Here is a 22,825-nt window from a genome sequence, read left to right on the forward strand (position 1 = left end):
ATGACTTTGGAATAGGTGTTATGGCCTTTCTTTCAGCTGGGTCAGGAGGCTGGGAAAGGCACGCCCAGAGAAGGCGAAGGTGAGCCAAGGCGGCCGAGCACACAGAACATATCCGGGGATGGCAAGCTGTCCCTTTGGCTGGGGCATCCAGTTCTCTGAAGGACAGATAAGGGACTCGGACATGGCCTTGACTTTCTAGTTACTGGCGGGGAGGGGACTTAATTCTGAGGCAAGAGGGAGGCAGAACCATAGCGGTGCTTTGCTTCCAATGCCTGTCAGGGAGAGGCAACGAGACCCACTAGGGAACTTCTGAAACAAGAGAAGCTGAGGGTCTGAAATCTCATCTCTCATACCTTCAAAACTACACTCCGTTCACCCTCAAATTCCAGCACACCAGGCTCTCTCCCTCTGGCCCTTGGCACAGTGTGTCCCTTCTACCTGGGACACTTCATCCCCTTCTTAACCGCACACTCCCTCATCCTTCACATCTCAGCTTGTAGAGCACTTCCTCAGATAAGTCTCCTGCAGTGTGCTCCCAAAGTCCGTGGATTTCCCCAAGCACAGCCTTCTCACATTTCCTTGCTGTTGCATTGTACTTATTTATTTGGGGATGCGCTATTTATTTGCTTGCTTGCTTGCCAATGGGTACAACATACCCATGATCAGACTGTGCAGTCTGCATTAACTGAAGCAGCATGCAACGCCATGAAGCCTTACGTTATATGCTACCACAAAACCATCACCCACCTCTAGATAGCAAACGTTGCCAGCACCCCAAAGGGTTCTTCATGCCCCTTGCCAGTCATGCCCCCAATAAGAGGTGACCACTATTCTGACTCAATCACCATCAATTAGTTTTGCCCATTGTGCATCCAGCATCTCCTGGCTAGAGTTTGAGAGCCCATCGAGGGCAGGCACGGAGCTGTCCCTGCTGCTCTCTGGACCCCAAAAGTGCTGGGCACAGAGCAGGCATTTAAACGTTGCTGACGGAATGATTATACCAGGCTGGTGGTAGAAAGAAAAGTACCCAGGGGCCCCACTCTCTGCCCACGCCATCCTGCCCGAAATGCCCCGTCTTTATCACTCGTCTCATTCCTGCCCCTCTGTCTTAAAGACTTGGTCCAAGTCCCACCGCCTTTGAGGAGGCTCACCCCCAGCACGCTCACTCTGCACACTGCCTCGCACGTCCTTTCTAAGTAGGTGTGTGTGCAGCTCTAGACCCTTTTCCCCAAACAATCTGAGTCTCTCAAAGGACAAACCTGGCTTTACTCGTTATTAAACGAACACCAACCTCTCTCCCCTTCTCACGGTTCACAGACTACCCTGAGCTCCAAAAAAATGTCTTCTGGTCTATCTTCCTCACAGGGCTATGAGGATCACAAAAACAGCTGGAAGATGTTTTATAAGTTCCGTCGACAAATTCAAGGCATTTGGATGATTGTTATGGTTACATGAATGTTGGCTAGAGAATTATTGGTTCAGATATACATATATCATATGAACAACAAAAAAAGTTTTTAAAAGAGTGCACTGTATGTCAACTATAATATAATTTAAAAAAATTTTAACAGTAGCCTTAAAATATAATTAACTGAGTATACTAAACAAAAGAATATGTACCTTAAAAAAAAAAGAATGCAGCACATCTGTCCGTGCTGATGTGGAAAACTTCCCACGATATACTTAAGTGAAAAGAGCTAGGTGTCAAAACGATTCAGTGTGTTCCCCACTGCCACAGAGAACAGGAGTGGGAAGAGGAAAAACACGTATACACGAGGATGTGCAGGGACAAATCTGGGGAGACTACACAGGAAACTGACCGCCGTCACTTCAGGGAGGCTGGAGAGCCGACGATCGTCAGTCCCCTTGTGTTGTGCAACTCTCGTCTGTCTCTGTGTTATTTTTATATTCATAAACATTTTCACATAAAATAAGCTAACATGAGGGGCTGTACCACCACCACACTCCCCCTCAACTGCCTTAGTTCATCCTGAGGGTAAACTGGAGGTGGCCTGTTTCCACTGGGGCTCAGGCGCCAGAAGCCAAGCAGATGAGGGGACAGGCCCAGAGGCGAATTTCAGCACGAGACAGAGGAAGAGGTAGAAACAGCTTGTGAGATCACCCGGGCCGGGCCAGCCCTGGGCCTGGGGAGGAGCAGCAGTGAGTGCACGTCCACCTGTGGTGTGGAGCCCACCTGTGGTGTGGAGCGGGAAGGCTGGGAGCTGACAGCCCGGGGTACAGTGGGAGCGGAGCGAGGGGTCAGGGCCACGGGAGGTCCCCCCTGCCTACCCTGTCTGGTGCGCTAACTCATCTGGTCCTGGGAGAGGCCTGGCTTTCCCACCCCTGACAAAATGCAAACCCAGGGGAGAAGCTGAAGGGCTGGGCCTCCAGGGCTGCGAGCTGCCCAGCTCTAAGCTCCACACAGCACATGGCGGGGCTTCTGGGCCAGAAACAAGCACACGGACACGCCTCTGTCCGGTCGGCCCCCTGCACCCGCTCCTCATTCAACACCCCCTGCACCAGTCAATGAGACACCATCCCCCAGGCACAGGCTGAAATGCCAACGCCATCAGCTTGTCTGCACTAGGGACTTTTCCACCATCCATTGTCCCCTTTCCCTGACTTTGACGGTTCAGGCCCCATGCAGCCCTCATCTGGACCTGCCTCTGGATACTTCCTTGCCCCAGTCCAGCCTCCCTACTCCTGTTGGTGACATTCATTCCCAAGCCCAGAAATGATCTGTCACTCCCCTGCCCACAAATGTCCGGCAGCTCTCTGTGCCCAAGGAATAAAATCCAACTTCTTCATGTGGCATCCAAGGCCTCCCAGACGCTGGCCTCCACCTATCGATCCAACCACAGTGGGGAAGAGCAGTGATAATAACGGAATGGACCAAATATGTCCCACGTGCCTCTTTGTCCCGGTAACAACCAGTATTACAACCTGACAGATGAGAAAACTGGGCACAGGAGGATTAAGTAATTTGCTCAGGGTCACAGTCCAAGGTCAAAAGGAGTGTGTGCACTGGGTCAGCACTAACAACCTTTTAACCATTCCTTCTTCCCTGAAAGATTAAATCCGTAAGGGCTGGGACATGCATTAAAAAAGAAAAAAAAAATCTTTGCAGCAAGCTTCCTGTTGCTTCCCCGACTTCCCAAAAGGAACTACACGAGGGGTGGAAGAGGGCAATAGCTGTTTCTAAGACGGAAATCAAAGATACTGTGGGTCACACAAATTATTCCTAAAATTCCCTTTGAGTTCCAAGAAGGAATATCAATGTTTAATGGTACAGGAATTTTACAGAAAGTAGAAGCTGTACTTTTTTAGAGTCCTGAGACTCCTGACTAATCAGTGCAGATAAAACCTTCACACCTATTTTAGGGGAACTGGAGAAGGATCCCACCGCTCTAAAGGTTTCATTTCCAGACAAGCTGTCAGGGACAGCACAGTGTAGCTGATGCCCGGTGCCTGCCTGGTCAGGAACGCCCCTCCCGCTACGACCCCATTCCTGGAGCGCCGTCTCCTGGCACTGCCACGGCATGTCCAGGGACAGGGTGCGCTGCTGCCACCTGCCTCCGATTGCCTATGTGCCTGGGGCTTGGCTCTTTAAACACATGGCTCCCATCCCAGAGGCTCCCACTAAGCTTCCAACTGTTCCCACTTCCTCAGATTCTAAGGGCTATTGCTGGGATCAGAACGGAGGGGCAACCCCCACCCAAAAAAACAAAAACAAAAAATGACAAGGACAATAAAAGGGAAAGAGCAGAGGAAAGGGCACAGAGGAATTAAACGGCAGAGGAAAATGCTAGTGATAAACTCTGGAAGCTGCTCGAACCGCCTCTGGCAGGCGTGTGAGCCATCCTGCCTCGTGCTTTCCTGCACACTACGTGTCTTCCTCTGCCACCCTCACTCTGTACCCTGCTTGTGCACTATTCTCTGTCTCCCTTCTGGAACGGGCACTCCTTGACTTGACTGGGTCTTAATAACTAGCAGACAGTTGGTGCTAGATTAATGCTGAATGAATGGTAGCAGACCTTGCAGATTATTTATGTAATAACATCTACTCTCCCCTCTCCCTTAGTTAGAGAATCCCAATTTTATTTCAGGTAGCAATGTGTCCAGCCAAAAGACTTCTCAGCCTCTCTTGCAACTGTGGGAAGCTAATGAGGGAAGTGGAAACCATTGGGTGGGACTTCCAGGGAAGGTCCTTCAGAGGGAGACAAACAGCTAGCATATGTCCTTTCTGTCTCTCCCCCGTATTCCTAGAACCCTGACATGATTACTGGCGCTCCAGCAGCCATCTTAGACCCCGATACGACCCTGGGGATGGAAGCCATGAATTAAGGATGGCAGAGCAACCACGCCAGACTATCCCCCAGATTTCTTTGAAAAACCTACAGAGAATAAACTTCAATTGATTTAAAGCCACCACTATTTCTGGTCTCGGCTTATTAAGTGCCAAATGTAATTCCTAATTGGTTCACGACATTACTCATTGCTGACTGGCAATTCAAAGTCCAGTCACCACCTCCAACCTCTGGTCCTTGTAACATAATGATACTTTGTCATTAATTAGGGACATGAGGAGGACAGAGGGACAGAAGCAACACAAGGAAGAGGTAGTAGCACAAGGTGGAGAAGTAGAGGGTAAATAAAGAAGATGAGGGATGAAGGCAGGAGGTGGAGCAGGAAAATCAGGGGCAGAGAACAGGGGGTGGCAGGGTAGGAACCGAGGGCAAAGGAAAAGGGAAGAAGATGAGAGGCAGGGCAGGGACCAGGGAGAGAGGGAATGGGAGACGAGGGAAAGGGGTGGTGCAGGTGGGCTGCAGCAGCAGTGAGCACTCAGAGAGCACCCGCTGTGGGCTGGGCATTGTGCCAGGCACCCTACATGCGTCCTCCCTAAGCTCAGTCTCCTGACGGATTATCACGCCCATTTTACAAATGAGGTAACTGTGTCTCTGAGGCAGAAATCACTTTCCCTCACAGAAAGCGGCAGAGACAGGAGACTTTCTTGAAGTATCCTTAAAAGGGGGGGGGGGGGCCTTCATCCTCCTCTCTCTTTCTCTATCCTATGGCCTAGAGCATGGGTGTGCTAGCTGGGTCCATGGCAGCCGTGTTGGACAATGAGAACAGACACAGCCTGAGCGTGACAGAGCGGAGAGCTGGAAGGAGCTTTGGTCCTTATGACCTAGTGGAGCCTCCACACTGCCTGAGACTATAGGCTACGTAACCTACTTGGGAGTCCCGTCCATAAATCCATCTATAACTGCTTCAGATCTCAACTTCCTCCATTTCCCCCATCTTCAGTAACAGATTCCAAGGCCCAGTCCCAGGGATCCTGATTCAGCAATCACTTTGAGATACACTCTCCTAGAGAAATGGAGTCAGACTAGAAAAGGCAAAGAAATTATCTAAGAGTCCACAGGAAAAACTTTGATGCTTCAAAAGCAGCAATGGCTGGTAACCATCAATGTTTAATGGTACAGGAATTTTATAGAAAGCAGAAGCTGTACTTTTTTATATACGATTAACTTTAGCGTCCTGAGACTCCTGACTAATCAGTGCAGATAAAACCTTCACACCTATTTTAGGGGACCTGGAGAAGGATCCCACCGCTCTAAAGGTTTCATTTCCAGACAAGCTGTCAGGGACAGCACAGTGTAGCTGATGCCCGGTGCCTGCCTGGTCAGGAACGCCCCTCCCACTACGACCCCATTCCTGGAGCGCCGTCTCCTGGCACTGCCACGGCATGTCCAGGGACAGGGTGCGCTGCTGCCACCTGCCTCCGATTGCCTATGTGCCTGGGGCTTGGCTCTTCAAACACCTTAGATCTTCAAAGACCTGAAGACCGTGGAGATCGGCAAAGGACACTGTAAAATTAACCTGTCATTATTCAGAAAAGTAGGAGAAGTTCATAAAGACATATCTGGGGCCATTCCTCAGAAACATAAAAGGTGGTCCTAGTAACCTCAGACCAGTCTGTAACAGTGGTAGCAAATCAGCCAAGAAAAAAATCCACTAATGGTCAAACCTCAGAAAGAGAATCCTTCCTTTTGAGCAAAAGCACCATCTGCGGAAGGGGCAGCTCTGCACACAGCAGCATCACACGGTCTTGCCCGGTTGGCTGCAGCTTTCGGTGTGCTCGGGACTCTCTCCGACTGCACTGCAAGCTCTGCTCTCTGAGGAGAGGGGCTGCGGCATTATTATTGAGGCGTCGTTAGCAACAGCACCCAGCACGGGAGTGAACACAAAGGTGCTAAAATTGTGACTATAGACGGAGGGTCATCAGGAAAGAACTAATGGCACATGCGTTGGGCCACACTGTCCGCCAGCCTCTAGCCCTGTGCCAACTCTGAGTTGAAGCTGATTCCTGAAATCCCAGCCCAGGGGCCTGAGAGCCAGTGCTGTCACTGTTCGCCCCTCCCACAAGACAACTCTCTGCAGGACACCCTGTACAGATCGTCAAAGACCAAGTTCCCTTCTCTTCTGAGAATATTCCTGTGACCAAGTCCCAAGATGCCACAGGAGCAGCAGGGATGGCCCAGGCCCTGTTTAGCTCTGCCCAGGACCTATCCAGTCCACCCTTTTTAGCAGCTGAAACCTCAGAGGGGTAGAAACCTTAACCTGGGCTGGAAACGATGGGCAGTCGTGGACGACACTTAGCTCCAAGCACCTGGCTACTGAGCTTTCACACTCTGGTTTCCTTGGAGGCCCCCCCCCCCCCCCCCGCATGTAGACTCTTCCACTCCTAAAACAACTACCCCTTCCAGAAGTGCAGCCTGATTCTAAAATTAAAGGTTCTTAGGGCCCCCTAGGGATTAGTTTGTATTCCTCTGCCTGGCACTCAGAGAAGCTGAGTTTGGGGATGGAATGTGGGGCATGAATTCTTCAGGCCAGAAACCACTTTAGTTTGCAGGATGTAGCGGCTTTTTCTGGCTGCTGGGTGGCTGGCTGTAAGTCTCTGGCATCCTGGGCTAGATGAGAATTGCTACCTTGTGTTCCAGCCACACTTCCATCAGCTTGGCACACAACTTGCCAGAAAAACCAACTTTCCTGCTCTCTCTCCCTGCATCTGTCTCATCCACTCCCAGCCCTTGCCTCTACCCGACCGGAGAAATTCAATGCAATTCAGTTCAACAGTCAACATCAAGTGAGAGGTAGAATGCCAGGTGCTTCGACAACAAGAAAAGCAAGACCCTGTTCTCCAGGGGCTCAGAGTCCAGTAAGGAAAGGAGACATGTAAACAAGCAGCAACCCACAGAGTGGTAATTACTATACAAAGAGACCCAGCACTGAAAAAGCAGAGGCCATGTTCTTGAGAGGGATCAAAGAAGGGAGTCAAGGGGAAACAGGCACTTGGGGGGGAAGGGCCGGGCGGGGCGGGGGGAGGGGAACGCATGTGTTAAGGTGCAGAAGCCCGAGTGTGACCTGCTGGAAACAGCACCCAGGAGGGAGCTAACGGGTTATGCTCACCACATGCCACATGTTGCCATGTTACAGATGACAAAACGGAGGCACAGAGAGGATAAGCAACTGTCCAAAATGTACAAAGGATGTAGAACCTTCCAGACCAAACAGTTGGACTCTAAAACCTGAGCTTTTAAGCATTATAATACGTACTAAAGTGTAAAATTTAAGACTTACGTTTATGCAGGAAAGGCAGGGGCTGCACTATGCAGGGCTTCATACACTATGCGAAGGATTTGGACTTGAACTGTCAGCAATATAGTGAACTGCATTCGTGTGAAAGCACTTCCCCTTCCCACTACAGTCACACAGAAACACTAGATAAAACAAGTGATATCCTTCAACATACAACCAAACTTAAAAGGAGAAATATTCCATGTGCCAAAAATGACAAGAAAAATGGAAATATGAACAGTAAGTGGAACTCACTCCAAAATGACTGGTGGACTTCTGAACCCACATATGAAGTGGTTTTAATGCCTGGCTGTGGCTTTGAGCCCCAATATCAAGTTGAGAGCCTTAAAGGGCTACCCAATATGGGAAAGCAACAAGAAGCTCGCCATTTGTCCAAGGCTGTGTGGAGGGACGGAAGGTCACCCATAAGAAAGTGAACTGTGCAGCTAGCCCACCGTGGGTATGAATCTCGCTTTACACTGACAGAGTGGTGAAGGGCTGCCAAGCTGAGAAATGAACATAAAAACTGAGCCAGGACCATTGAAACACCCAAGGCCCCAGCAGAAACAAACTGCTTTGTTTGATACTTTCACTTGCTCATGAAATGGAGTCCCTCCTGAAGATGAGCCCAAAGGGACAAACCACACAAGGACAGAAGCCATCAGGACTGGTCAAGCATCAGACACAAGGGGATTAAGTAGCAGCACAAGAATCAGGGCTAATAAAACAATCTGAAAAAGACTACAAATGAGAAAATGTAGATGTTTAAGAGAGAAAGCAGCACAGAAAAACAGATACGGAAACTTGGATGGTAGAATGGGCACCATATGTCTGAGGGAATTCCAGAAGGCCAGAACAGGGAAAATGGGAGAGAACCAAAGAGATAGCGACCGAGAATTTCCCAGAAATTTAAAAAAGAATTAAATGTAAGATGTTAACATCAGGGGAAGCTGGGTGAAGAGATACAGAAATTCTAAATCTAAAATTATTCCAAAATTAAAGTTTTTTCCTAAAAAAGTGAGTACTCAGATAGAACTAGCATACCAATCCTCAGCAAGAAAACGAAAAACAAATCCACATGTACTTTCAGATGCTTCTAAAAGTGTATAGAGGTAGGAAAAAAAACAAACAAAAAATCAGAGTATTGGGCCGGCTGGTGGCTCAGGTGGTTGGAGCGCGGTGCTGCTAACGCCTAGGTCACGGGTTTGATTCCCACATGGGCCAGTGAGCTGCACCCTCTACAGCTAAGACTGTGAACAATGGCTCTCTCTGGAGCTGGGCTGCAGTGAGCAGCCGAAGGTTGGCGTGAGTTGGCGGGAGCGGCCGTGGGCTGCTGTGTGCTGCCATGAGTGGCCGGCAGCCGGCGAGAGCTGCCCTGAGCTGCTGTGAGCAGCCGACCGACAACCGGTGACCGACTGCCTCGGCTGTGGGGAGCGCAAGGCTCATAACACCAGCGTGGGCCAGGAGCCGTGTCCTACACAACTAGACTGAGAAACAACGGCTTGAACTGGAATGCGGGGGGGGGGGGGGGCGGGGGGGGGTGGAAGTAGGGGAGAAATAAAAAGAAAGAAAAATGTATTAACTGAATTAAAGTAAAAATACAGGTGTTCACTATACTATTTTCATGGTGTTTTTCAAAGTAAAAAGATGGGGGGGGGAAGGGAAAATGTAGGAGTAAGAACAGAAATAAGATGTATAATTTTCAAACCAGTAAAGGGAATAAAGAAAACTCAATCTCACAGAAAGCAAGAAAGGAGAAAAAGGGGCAGATAAGGAAGACATATGGAAATTACTCACAAGATGATGATATATTTAAGTCAAATCCCCAAAATGTAAATAAACTAAACTCATTTAAAGCAGATATTTCCAGATTTGACTTAAAATTTTAAATCCAGCCATGTTCTATTCATGAAAGAATCTCCTAAAATGTGATGAGACACGAAGACTGAAAATATGAGGCAAATCACTGCACGGCGGGGTAGCGCTGATATCATCAGACTTTCAGGCAAAGAGCAGGGGAGATACTAAGCAGGAAGAATCAACAAGCCTTGATGAGTGATTAAGAGGAGAAAAATGGAGGACAACCATCAGGTGACCAGGGGGTGGGGACCGTGGGAAGAGCAGGCCTGGCAAAAAAATGTCAGAGGTCATTTCGGGGTATGCTGAGTTTCAGGGAGACCCCCAGGGGAAGATGTTCCATAAGCAGTTACAGATACAGTTACAAGGTCAGCGAGTTACTTCAGAGAAGATTTTTAACAACACTCAGTATGAAGAATGTACATAATTCTTGCTTCTTTCTAAAAAAAAAAAAAAAAATCCAAACGGCAGCCCAGCCCCAGCCCCAGCCCCAGCCCCAGGACTTATGGTGACCAGGGTAGTGAACCCACGTTTTCCACTGACGCCTGGCTCATCCAAGCTCTGCTCCTACAGGCCGTGAAGGAATCTACGAGTGGGAACCTCAGGCTTCAGGGCCACTTCGCATCCCATCTTCAGAGTAGAACAGCTCTTTGGAAGGAGGAATCCCGTACCTGTGCAGCCACAGGACAGACAGACTCGGCAGAAGTGGGGGTCATCAGCCACAGGCTCCCTATAGTTTGCTACCAGCGGGTCGCCCGCCCCCACTGCTGAATCCCAAGGTGCAAGACCAGTAGTCACGTGACTCCCTGGGGCCCCAGCCTGCTCTCCGCACACGGTGGGCGGAGGAAAGGAAAAGCACGACGCCAGAAAGACTAGGATAAGCCCCTCCAGAGAAATGCCAAGAGCTCTGGGGTATGAAAAACGGCTGGCTCGTCTGCGCAGTTCGCGTGCAGTTCACTCGCAGAACCACGAGTCCATGGAAGAGACAACACTGGAAAGGTTCTTTCTCCATGTCCACTTGTTATGTAATCCTGGGGGCACCATCACCCCCGCAGTTGTGCTGCCCACTGGCTCGGGGCCTCATTCTCCACAGTGGAAGCTGGTCATTTCTAATAATTATTTATTAAGTGCTTCCAAGAGTCAGGCGTGTGCTGAATGTTTTATGAGCATTCTTTCATTTAATTCTCCCAATTGCCCTACAAAGTCTGTACCACTGTTGTTTCCATTTTACACATGAGGAAACTGAGGCTCAGAGAGGCAAAGAAAACTTTCCCAAGGCCACTGGGGTAGGGTCACAGCACCTGATTTTGAACCCAAGTCTAATTGCAGAGCCCACACTCTTTTAACTGCTTTGTCACACCACCTCCTGTACGTACATGTTCTGTTTACCCTCCTACGCCACCCAACTGCAGTCCATCATCACGGCGCCGGGGCCAGCAGCAGGCTCCGTGCGCAGACGAGGAGAGCTGTGGCAGGACGACGGAAGAGACAGGCTGGATGAGTCAGTGCTCCCAGGCCTGTCGAAGCCTCCGTGGGATCCTCCGTGTACCGGCTGTGTACACCTCTCCGGCCCCCTGCTACACACTACACCATCGAATCCTTACAACAATCCACTAGCCCCGTTTTCCAGAAAAGGACACTGAAGCTCAGAGGGGTTAATAATCTGTCAAAGGTCCTTGGCTAATGCGTGAGAGAAGCAGGATGCAAGCCCAGACCCACCTCTAAGGACTACTCTTGTAGTTGCTGTGCACACAGCCTCGCACATCTCCTGACCTGGGAGTTGGGGGCAGTGCGGAGGAAGGCGGTGAGCCCTGCCTTTGGACTTGGGAAGTAATGACCATGTAATCACTGGAAACGGGAAACCCTGTCCTGATTCCAGGCCAAGGGACTGACAAGCCCACAGAGGAGGCCACGAGCAGAGCCTTGGCCAGAGCTGCGGTTCAGGGAAGATTCCTGCACTCTTTCTCCATGGACTCACATTCCCAGGTTCTGGGGATGAGGATGTGGGCACATCCAACCCACTACAGAACACTGGGGACAAACACCAAGAGAATGGGAGGGACGCCTGCGGATGGCAGAGAGAGGGCTTCAGGCTGTCATAAGGCTCCTGGGAACGGAGAGAATGTGTGTTATGAACAGAAATGGAGACGTGGGAAGAGGGGAGACAAAGGGGACTTCTGCCTCGAAAACTGAGCACTCCGCCAGCAGGTGGGCATGTGGGCCTGGCACTCAGCAGAGAAGGATTTGGGGCAGGAAGCTCAGGATTTGTATCTATAAGAGAAGGTCATAGCCACAGGAAGGGCTAAGCACCTTCGGAGGGTGAGAAGCAGAAGAAGGGCGGAAGCCCCCAGAAGGCTTACACTCAGGCCGAGGAAGGAGGAATGAGGGCAGCAGAAGCGCAGGGAGGAAGGGCAATGAAGCCAGGGGAGAAGAGAGATGCTTTGCCTCCTGGAGGGCAGGGCTGTGTATTTCCAGTCTAATAAGGTACGAGGTGCAACGGCTGAAGCAACAGTAAGACAATCAACAATCATGTGAAGACCAAACATACGAGACTTCCAAGACGCATAGGAAAGAAGTTAAGGCGTCTGTAACACTGGTGATTCCTGCAGTCACAAGAGGCAGCACCTTACGAGAAGGACGGGGGTGGGTGGGGGCAGGCTTGGGGCACACTCCAAGGGGAATGTGATCCGAAAACCACGAGAGCTGAATAAAAGGATAAGCGGCCAGCTGTTGTTGGAGAAGGTGAATTTCTTGGGCCTTAACTAGCCCCACACCAGGAACATGAGCTCTCTGCTCCACACAGCGCTGCCTTAGCCATCCAGCTCTTCCTTCAAATCCCAAGTGTATACTCCACCTACTTATCTAAAAAAACAGGCAGATGCCACAACTCATCTCTGAAGAAAAGAAGTGCTGTGAATGCACAGGCAAGAGGCTGCTGCCATGACCTGGGGAGACCTGCCCCGAATCCCTGGCAACGCTCCTGGGCCTGGGCGGGGAGCAGGCTCTCCCAGACAGGAACTCTGTGGAGAGGAGCAGGGATTGCAGCCAGTGGGTGACTCAGGCAGCACTTACCAGCCATGTGGGTGCCCACCACCTCCAGTGGGGGCAGGCTGGGCTGATTGCATCAGACTTCCTGGAAACATTTCTTCATTTCTATTTCTGAAGGCGCACAACTCCCAGAGTGACATCTCTCCTGATGACTTCAAAAGGCATTTCAATCATCAGCTGCAACCAACACCTTCTTATGTACTCCTGACCAACCCGACTTTACTCACTCCCCAGCACGTCCACACACAACAGGGGAAGTGACTCGAGAATGCCACACAGCCTCTGTAAGGGCACCAGGGAACGACGCCATACCACAGGGCCGCAGTGACGACCCAGGCGGCCAGAGCGCCCAGACACCACCATCTTACCCAACAGGCAGGACTTTGGTGGCCCACGGAAAGGGGCATGTGACCACTGACTCCCAAATCAACTGGGCCATGGGTCAGAGAGTGTTATATTTTAAAAGATCACAAAAACCTTAAAAAGTAACTCAGGTTCAGCGAGTCAGGCACTCTCCTACACTGCAGAGAAAGGTACGTTAGTGGAACTCTCTGGAATTTGGCAATTTGGCAAACTTTATAAATATTCTTACACTTGGATTCATTCAAAATCACACACACACACTTAAGACGGACGGCCTACAAAGGGCAGGTCTCTGCCAGGGAATGGGAGACAAGCTTGGCAAGATAGACAACACGGCTGCCCTCAAAGAGTTTCTGTTCTAGTCAGGGATTCAGACAGTTAACCAATAAATTAACAAACAAGACGATTTCTGAGTACAGGAAGCATCAGTTAAAATAGTAAAAGATAAGCAATAACCTAAACATCCATGAGCAGGGCTGGTTAAATATGCTCAGACACGCTAAGACGGAATACTGCTCTGCTGTTAAAAACACATTCTTGAAAACTATTCAAATTGCTACTGATGTAAATGTTTAAAGCAAGTTTCAAAACAGTATTACGATTATGTTCAGTGAAAGAAGCCAATCACAAAAGACCATATACTGCATGAGCCCACTTATATGAAATGTCCCGAATGGGCGAAATCTGTGGAAACAGACAGAAAGTAAGGGCAACAATGAGGAGTGAATGCTAAGGACACAAGGTTTCCTTCTGATGGTGAAAAGGGTCTAAAATTAGATTATGGTAACGGTTGCACAACTCTGCAAATATACTAAAAATCATCAAATTGTACATTTTTAGTTTACTGATCCTATTTCATTTCTTAAAAATTTTTTAAAATTATTATTTATTGGGGTACACAGGTTCATAGCATTATACGAATTTCAGGTGCACCACATCAGTATAGTCAATTGCGTGCTCATCTCCCGAAGTCCAGTTCCTTCCATCATGTATTTGACCCCCTTTAACTTTCTTCGTCCTCCTTCCCCCACCCCATGCTCCTCTGGTAACTATCAATCTGTTGTCTATGAGTTTGTTTTTTGTTTGTTTTGTTTATTCCTTTTTGTTTTATATCCCACATATGAGTGAAATCATACAGTTCTTGTCCTTTTCTGTTTGACTTATTTCACTCAGCAAAATACTCTCAAGATCCATCTATGTTGTCACAAATGGCAACATTTCATCTTTTTTATAGCTGAGTAGTATTCCATGAAACATATGTGCCACTTCTTTAGACATCCATGGAAGGACACTTAGGTTATTTGCATGTCTTTGCTACCATGAATAATGCTACAATGAACATAGGGGTATATATATATCTTTACAAACAAATATTTTCAAGTTTTTCAGGTAGCTAGCCAGAAGAGGGGTTGCTGGGTCATATGGTAACTCTATTCTTAATTTTCTGAGGGAACTCCATACTGTTTTCCATAGTGGGTGCACCAAATTGTACATTTTAAGCAGGTAAACTTATGGCACATGAATTATGTCTCAATAAAGCTGGTAAATAACAGTTAACAATATGATTTCAATATGGTTTTTTAAAAGAGGGTGTGTATGTGGTGGGGGGTGGAAATAGAAAAAGAGGAGAGGGAGAGAGAGAGAGAACATGAAAGAACATCCATCAAAATATTAACTGTGGTGATTCTCTGAGAGAAAGGTTCTAGGTGATTTTTATTTTCTTTATAGTATTTATCTGCATTTTCCAAATATTCTAAACTAATGTTTAGACAACTGACAAAAGAAAGCAGACAGGGTTTTAAAATCTACAAGTGGACCTTAAGTAGGTCCAAGGCACAGAACGAAAAAGGTCCAATTGTGCTAACTTGGATATACCCAGGGTTGTCATAGTCTTTGTACCCGAGATAACCAGACAGCTAAGCAAAGGAATTTTGTATTCCAGATAAATCAGACCAAGCAGGTCCTGGTTAAGAAGGATTTGCTGACTGTGGCAGGGCTTGCTCTCCTCTACAAACACTTTAAAAGAAAACCAGTAGTCACCATAAAGCTCAGATACCATCAAAGAATGCAAAAAACAAAATCAAAGATTTGAACAGATACAGTCAGAAACCTCCTGGACACGCTCAGGAGTCACTTCCAGGCTGTGAAGTGTGAGGCCCTCAGGACAATCATTCTCAGTCCCCATGAAAGCTCTAATCACTGACTTCAAAGGCACCTCTCTGAGAAGTCAGTGGTTTCCCAACCAGGGTCCCCCCTCAAGTCAATGGGGACCTTTAAAATTCCTGGACTTCATTCCTGGAAATTCTAATTCAAGAGGCATAAGGCAAGGCCCAGGAATCTACACTTTTTCCAAAACTCCCTGGCCAATCTGCCAGCTGAGCCACGGCTGGGAATCACTGGACTAGACCCCACCAGCCTGCACATCTGGCTGCAACGCTGTAAGGACCGCGGAGGGCCGGCGCTATGGGCCAAAAAGCTGCTAAGTGCAGAGAGGGAAACTCCACAGGGAAATTCCATGCGTGTTAGACAACCAGTGCCGAAGCCTGAGGGGCAGCTAGCAAATCCCTAGGACAAAGCCTGTTTAAAAGGCTCTCACAGGCCCAGAGGTCCTGGATGCTAACCTGTGAAAAAGGAGTGACTAGTGCCATTTCCTCACTGGGAGGCCCAAATAAAAATCAGTTCCCTCTAACAACACATGAGGCAGCAAGCTTTGCAACCCCTGAGGAATCCGAAGCAGAATGGGACACAGAGTGGTGTGACAGAAAGAACCCTGGATCTGAATCTCACAGATCTGGGCTCAGAATCCCCGCTCTCCATGACTTACTGGCGTCTGTGAATCAAGTATGGCTACAGTCCCTTTGCTACTCCTGCCATCAAGATGTGAAGTCTAGCTCCCCTCCTTGAATCTGGGCTGGCTCAGTGACTCTTTCCCCAGTATGTTGCGGCAGAGGTCCAGCCACGTGGTGTACAGGCTGCTGAGAGAACACGTAAACCCAGTGTTTGTTTGAACAAACAACCACCACACAGTACCCTTTCCCCAACAAGCTCCCACTTTGAGAGTTCTTTTTGGCCAAGGGTGCACCTTCATATACAAAGTACAGGAACTATTTAAGCTCCCTATAATTGGCAAGGACCCTGCCAACAAGCGCCCCGTGTTCCAGATGAGTCACTTGTCCCCACCACACCAGTGTCCCCACCGGCCTCTCTTCTTCCTAGTACAGCGTCATCTTCGTCCCAGCCACCCAGGTTCAGAGGCCACCTCTCCGTCTTCCTTCAGCATCCAGGGAAGAGCCAAGACCTCGCCTCCCCAGTACCCCCCCATTCCCACCACCACCAAAAGGCAGTCTTCAAGGCCAGGGACATCTCAGTGCTGCTCTTCCACTTACTACCGTGTCACCCCGAAACTAAGACCTTGCTGGACAATCAGCTCTAACGCATCTTTTGGAGCAAAAATTAATATAAGACCCGGTTTTATTTTACTATAAGATTCGGTCTTATATTGTATTATAATATGATATAATATAATATAATATAATATAATATAATATAATATAATATAATATAATACCGGGTCTTATATTAATTTTTGCTCCAAAAGACACATTAGAGTTGATTATCCGGCTACGTCTTATTTTCGGGGAAACAGGGTAGCTGTGGGCCATATGCAAGTTTCTTAACCTCTCCGAGGCTTAGCTTCCTCAGCTGCAAACTGAATGTAAATCAGTAATGCCTTATTGTTGTGGTCATTTCAAAGATAAGAGAAAAACGCAGCCAGAGTACATAGTACAGAGGTGTTTGACGCGTAGCAACTGTTGCTACAGGCAGGACACTTTTCACCTAGGTAAATACAGACATCTCCTACTCTACGCCTCTACCTGGCATCTCTCTCCAGTTTGACCCCTCTGGTGTAAGGCTAGCAGAATAACTGCCCTAGAAGACAGCTATCACGTTTCTTCTCCTGCGCAAAGGCCTTCCCTGACCTGAGCTGATGTCAGATCAATCCCAACGGCACAGCCAAGTGTGTACGATTATCTACGATAACGGACCCTCCTGTCACCCTGCCTGCTCCGGCCACGCCCACCCTCCCTGCAACTTGCTATTGGAGGCAGCCCCTAAAATGCTCGCAGTAATACCTGCCTCCTGGTATTCAAGCCCGTTTACCTGAACCCACAGAAGTGGCACGATCATAAATGTCGTTTTAAGCCACTAAGTTTGGGGTAATTTGTCATGAAGCAATAGATAACTAATACCTTCATTTCCTCAGTCTCATCTGAGCTGCTACTCCTTTACTCACGACTGCCCTTCCCACAACGTCCCCGCCACTGCCATTCTGCCCTGCAAGGCTCACCTCACATGTCGGGGCTCACCTGAGCCTTTCCTAAGGCTCGGTCAACCACCCTCATCATCACTGCAACGTCTCACTTTCTCATTACCACTCTGTTTATCTCTGTGCAAAATGACACCCATCCAGGTTGTTCATTACAATCAAAGACTGGAAATTACCTGCACATCCGTCAATAAATAGGGGAATGGCACACCCATACAACAGATGAAGGAGCAGTGAAAAAGAATGAGGGAGCGCCACGTGTACTGGTGTGCAAAGACGGACGAGAAATAACAGATGAAGCAAGGGGCAGACCGGTGAGTACAGCCGATGGACAGCTACCTGGAAAGGAAGACAATAATGTAATAACAGATAGCGGGGAGTGATCATAAACGGAAGTGGCCAGGAGGGCTGCCTCCACAAGGGGTGCCTGGCAGCTGAGAGACGGGAGAGGAAAAGAGGGAATACCTACTGCATTTTGTAGCATGTCAAGAATCATCTACTCAAAACTGAACGTGTCTCAAAGACTGAAAGCTTTCCCCCCAAGGTCAGGAACAAGATGAACTCTCACCACTTCTATCCATACTGTACTGGAGAGTCCAGCCAGGGCAATTCAGTGAGAAAAAGAAATAAAGGTTAGCAAGATTGCAAAGGGAAAGTAAAACTATCTCTATTAGCAGATGACATGATCTTACATATAGCAAATCCTAAGAAATCCACTGAAAAGACTACTATAACTAATGAAGAAGTTCAGCAAGGTTGATGGATACACGATCAATACTGTATAAAAATCGATCATGTTTCTACACACTAGCAATGAACCAAGAAGTCCAAAAGTCCAGAGTCTGTCGAATAAGAGTCCTAGAAGCAGAGGATAGAGACACTGAAGGAAAACAAACAGGCAAAAACTTCCTGGAAACCCCGAAAGACCTGTCCTCAGCAATTAAGGGCCCTGTAGGAATTAAGGAAAGAAGACAAATACCTACATATCCTTGTGATATGTCTGAACTCCAAGAATAAAGAAAATTCGTAATCTTTCAGAGGGGCAAAAAACAGATTATTTACAAAGACACTAAAATCCAACTAACTTTTTTACATTGAAACATGGAGCAGTGACCTCAAAGTTCTAAGGACTCAATACTCAAACTATCAATCACGAGTGAGGGCACGGAAACCCCCAGGCACTGCTGATGGGAATGTAAAATGGTGCAGCCACTCTGGAAAATAGTATGGTGGTTCCTTAAAATTTTTAAATAGCATTATCATATGATCTAGCAGTTCTACTTCTGGGAACATACCAAAAAGAAGTGAAAGCAGGTCCATGAGTAGGTATCTGTACATCCACGTTTGTAACAGCACATACACAAGAGCCAAAAGGTGAAAGCAACAGGTGAATGAATACACAAAATGTGGTCTGTGCATATAACGGAACATTATTCAGCAGTCACAAAAGGGAATGAAGTACCATTACATCCTACAACATGGATGAACCTTGAAAACCTGATGCTAAGTGAAAGAAGCCGGACACAGAAGGACAAATACTGTACGATTCCATTGATATGAAATGTCCACAACAGGGGAATCCACACAGCGGGACAGTAGGCTGCCAGGCGCTGGATGAGGGGAGGGGGTTGGGACTAACCGCTGAGAGGTGCAGGGCTTGTTCTGGGGGTCATAGGAACGTTCTGGAACTAGACAGTGGTGATGGTTGTACAACACAGTCAACAAAGTAAAAATCACTCAAGTGGTGAATTTTATGTTACGTGAAGTCTATCTCAATTTTAAAATGCTGTAAAAATATCTAGAATATATTTTTTTTTTAAAAGAAAATGAACCGACCCCATCCTTGTTGTAGCTCCATGACTGGGAAGCCTGTCCACACCCCTCCACCCCCGCGGGCCGCCTGCCTGTCCCTCCCCCTCTGTGCGTGTCCCTGGCACTCCTGCCTGCTCACCAGCCCTTCTCTCCCCCACAACTTCCCACTTTCTAGCTAAGCCTGCCCCAACCTCGCTGCACCCACCCCTTCTCTGGCAGGTCCCCACCACCTACCAGGCCTGCCCAAGACTGTCTGGAGGCTGAGACGCCAGCTCCGAACACACCCGAGGAGCTGCCCAATGACCGGGGCTGCGGTTACAGGCGTGTGTCAGCTGAGGGATATGGTTGCACGTAGGAACTTAATTATAGCTCAGGAGTGCAGAAGGGACAGGAGTGGCGTGGGCTCCTCTCCACACAGGAAGCCCCTGCCCTGCAGCCCTGAGGTTACCTGCCAGGTCTGGCCAGCACTGGGATCCACAGGAAAACAAGTAGGATCCAGTCAGGTCCACAGGCACGCGTGGCTTTGGAAATCACTCGTAAGTGTCAATTCCTGGCCCCCTGGTGCAACACCAGCCTGTGGGGCCCCAAGAAAAGCCATGGATGCCACACCTCACTCCCCTCAGGGCTCAGATGGGCCTTCTCCTCACCTGCGGCCAGAGACCTCTTTTTATTCTGTGAGAAGTGAAGGGGCAGCTGAGCGTGTTCCTCCAAGGATGCCCACCTTCAGTTTTCTCCCTGGCTCTGAGTTGTTTCTCTAGAATGGTATCCGAGCTTTGAACCTGAGAATGTTGGAAACATCTTCCCCATGCTAGGCCGCTATGCTCAGATCCCCACCTACTGCCCAGGGAGGTGCCATGGGGCAGCTGTTGGCACACAGCTGTCAGTAGGGCATGATGGCTGGGTCTACTGGACCTGTCAAACCACCTGGCCTGGGCACTGCCAGGTGGGGAAAGCAGAGCAGGTGGAGACTGACGGTAAGAGCAGGGCCTGGTGGAGGAAGGTGACCCACTGAGACATTTCCTTCTCCCCTATATCTGGGTCCCTTCTTCTCCAGGCCTCTTCCTGGCCAGCTTGTCTGCCATCTTGGCAAGAAGTCCCCACAACCACCTGCTACCTGCCCTGCCCCCCAACCTATCCCCTGTTTCTTCTCACTGCTTCAAGACAGGGACCCAGGCCCTCTTCTCTGTCATTCTTTCCAAGAACCCACCCGCAGCTCGGGCACCACCCTTCCCATCTCTTCTCTGTGCACCTTTTTTCTGAGCTCCTGAGGGGTCTCTCCTTCAAAGCCATGGAAAGAAACCTTCAGACTGGAAGTGGTATACTTTTCCAGGTTTGTATAGAAGGAAAAAAAAGACACAGGGTGTGTAGGGAGAGCGGATTTGAGGGGTTGGGGGAGACAGGGAGAAACATGGATGGGACAGGTGAGAGAGACTCCAAGCACCTCTCCGCCCTCCGCCCTTTAAGCAATTACACCAGTGAGCAGCCAGACGGCTCTTCCCAAACGCCTCCCTTTGGGTAAAATGCCTTTCTTTGCTCACTCACAAAGGAAAGGGCTCGGAAGGTCAAAGAGCAAACAAGAGACATAATGAAACCCCCTGAAAAATGGGAAAGGCAAGTCACAAAACAATGTCAAACAACATCCCATTTTGAAAGGAAAAAAATAGATATATACACTCATGGTAAAATCTGAAAGAACACAGACCAACATTTACAACAGTCACTTACGGGTGGCAGATCATATATGGCTTTTATTTTCTTCTGTGCTTATCTGTATTTTCTAATTGTCTACAAACAATAAGCATTATTTATATAATTCAAACTTTTGTGCCCAAGCGCCACCTCCACATCCTAGGAAAACAAAGTTTTCTAAATTCCCACAACCCTGGCCATTGGTAGCATCTGATTAATTTCTAAGCCCCCCAAATATAAAGTTCCAAAGGTGTCTTTCACTGTCGCTAGCTAGATAAACAGCTTGCCAGCGGCCAGCCCTTCCTTTAAACCCTCAGGCGCCACCACCCAGAACCAGTGTCTGGCAGTGTCTGCACCCATGGGACACAGGTCCCGACTCCTCCAGAGCTCACATCCAAAAGCCTCAGAAAGGTGCAAAAGCAAAAGCAGGGCCTGACATCCTCAGGATGGAGGAGTCTCACGTCACCTGGCTGCCTCTCCCAGGGCCCTGCAGGGCAGGCAGGGTGCACCGCAGGCAGCTGCCTGCCTTGGGCATTACCTGTGGGGGTCCGCCGGCGATCAACGACTGGAGTCAACAGCCGCTGCAGCCAAGTTTCAGGTACAGAGAGGAAGACAAACAGTCTTGAAGTTCTGTTTAGTCAGCCAACAGTTACTAGCACCCACCTAGGGTGCTGGGTGCCAGGGGTCAGAGATATGCTAATGAAACAATCAATACTCAGTGAGAGCCCTTATGCGCACGAGCTCTTTTGAGGCTCCAGTCACCTCTGAGGGGAAGGGTCTACAATGGTCTCCCCTACTGAACAGATGAGGACGCCATCGAGGGACAAAACACTCGCCCAAGGCCACTCGCAGAGCCAGAAAGCCCTCATCCTCAGAAAGAGGCAGTGAACTAGAAATACACAGCGTGCCAGCTGCTACTTCCGGCTCTGCTCCAGGGGAAAGAAAGCTCATTCCCTCCGAGAAGCCAAAGGAATGAGGAGTGTGCAGTCCCTGTCCAGGGTCCCTGGGCCGACAGCGGGCGTCAGGCAGGGAGGAGGGCACCGTCCCCAGAGTCAAGGCACCACTCAGCTGCCACCTCTCCCTGCCTCTTCTGATTCCCAACACCTTCCCTGCACCCCAGCGCCTGCCTCCAGCCAGGAAGTGGGAGCAGAAATACAGCTCTCTAAAAAGAAAGCAGGGATGGAAGGTGCAAGAAAAGAAAAACACGAAACGCAGCTACTGGTTTGAGCCCGTAAGCCCTGCTGAGGCCGGCAGGGCCCGTGCTGCTGAGCAGGACAAGTGCCGAGAGCCCGGACTCCCTTCGGCCTCCGCTCAGCTGGGGGGTGCGGGGGCGGGGGGGTGCATACCGGCATGCTCCTGCACTTGACTGGAAGGTACAGGCTATGGTGACATGCGTGAGCAGAACAGCAGGTATGAACTGAAAAGAACAGGGGCTCCAAAGGGCTCAAAGCCCAGCTCTGCTAGTCGGCTGTGCAACCTGAGCAAGTGCTGAATCTCTGGTCCCAGGCCTCCTCATCGTCAGGAGGGAACACCCTGCAGGCCGTGTGAGGGCAGTGAGCGCACCCACAGGTGCCGCCTGGCCCCGGGAGAACCTGAAAGCGGCAGCTTCTCGTCTTCCTTCCCTCCATACGTGCACATCTGGGCCACCTTCCCCTGCACCAGACTACAGTGGGCTGATCAATCACGAGGAACAGAGATTGGTTTTCTTCCATGAGCCCCCCCACCCTACCGGCCTGGCCCACCAGTTAGCTGGCTATTTCTGATGATTCTAGAAGGCTGCTCACTGGCTTGGAGCCGACCCAGGAGACACTGAGCACAGCCATTGTTAGGGGCTCCTCTGCCCCCCGACCTGGAACGGGACCCCGCAGGGCCCCCAGCCGGCCAACATCTTGCTTCTGCTCAGGGAGCAATGAGAGATTCCACTGAGCTCCAAAGCAGGGAGCGTTCCCTGAAGCCAACTCCAGTCTGGCCGGTCAAGCAGGCACTTCCCAGACAGGAAGAATTGGATTCAGCCAGCCGTCCCTGAGCCAGCTTTAATCATCCATGTTCAAATCTCCGCTCTGCCACTTATTAGCTGTGCAGCTGTAG

General features: G+C 49.3%; 1 protein-coding gene across 1 annotated transcript in view; it reads right to left on the reverse strand.

The window, feature by feature from the left end:
* The window catches only part of PPARD (peroxisome proliferator activated receptor delta), a 75,324-nt gene that overhangs the window by 37,516 nt on the left and 14,983 nt on the right, over window positions 1-22,825 (reverse strand). The window lies entirely within an intron of this gene.

Source organism: Rhinolophus sinicus, chromosome 2, assembly GCF_057876585.1.
Source record: "Rhinolophus sinicus isolate RSI-liver-muscle chromosome 2, RSI-T2T, whole genome shotgun sequence".
Classification (NCBI taxonomy): Eukaryota; Metazoa; Chordata; class Mammalia; order Chiroptera; family Rhinolophidae; genus Rhinolophus; species Rhinolophus sinicus.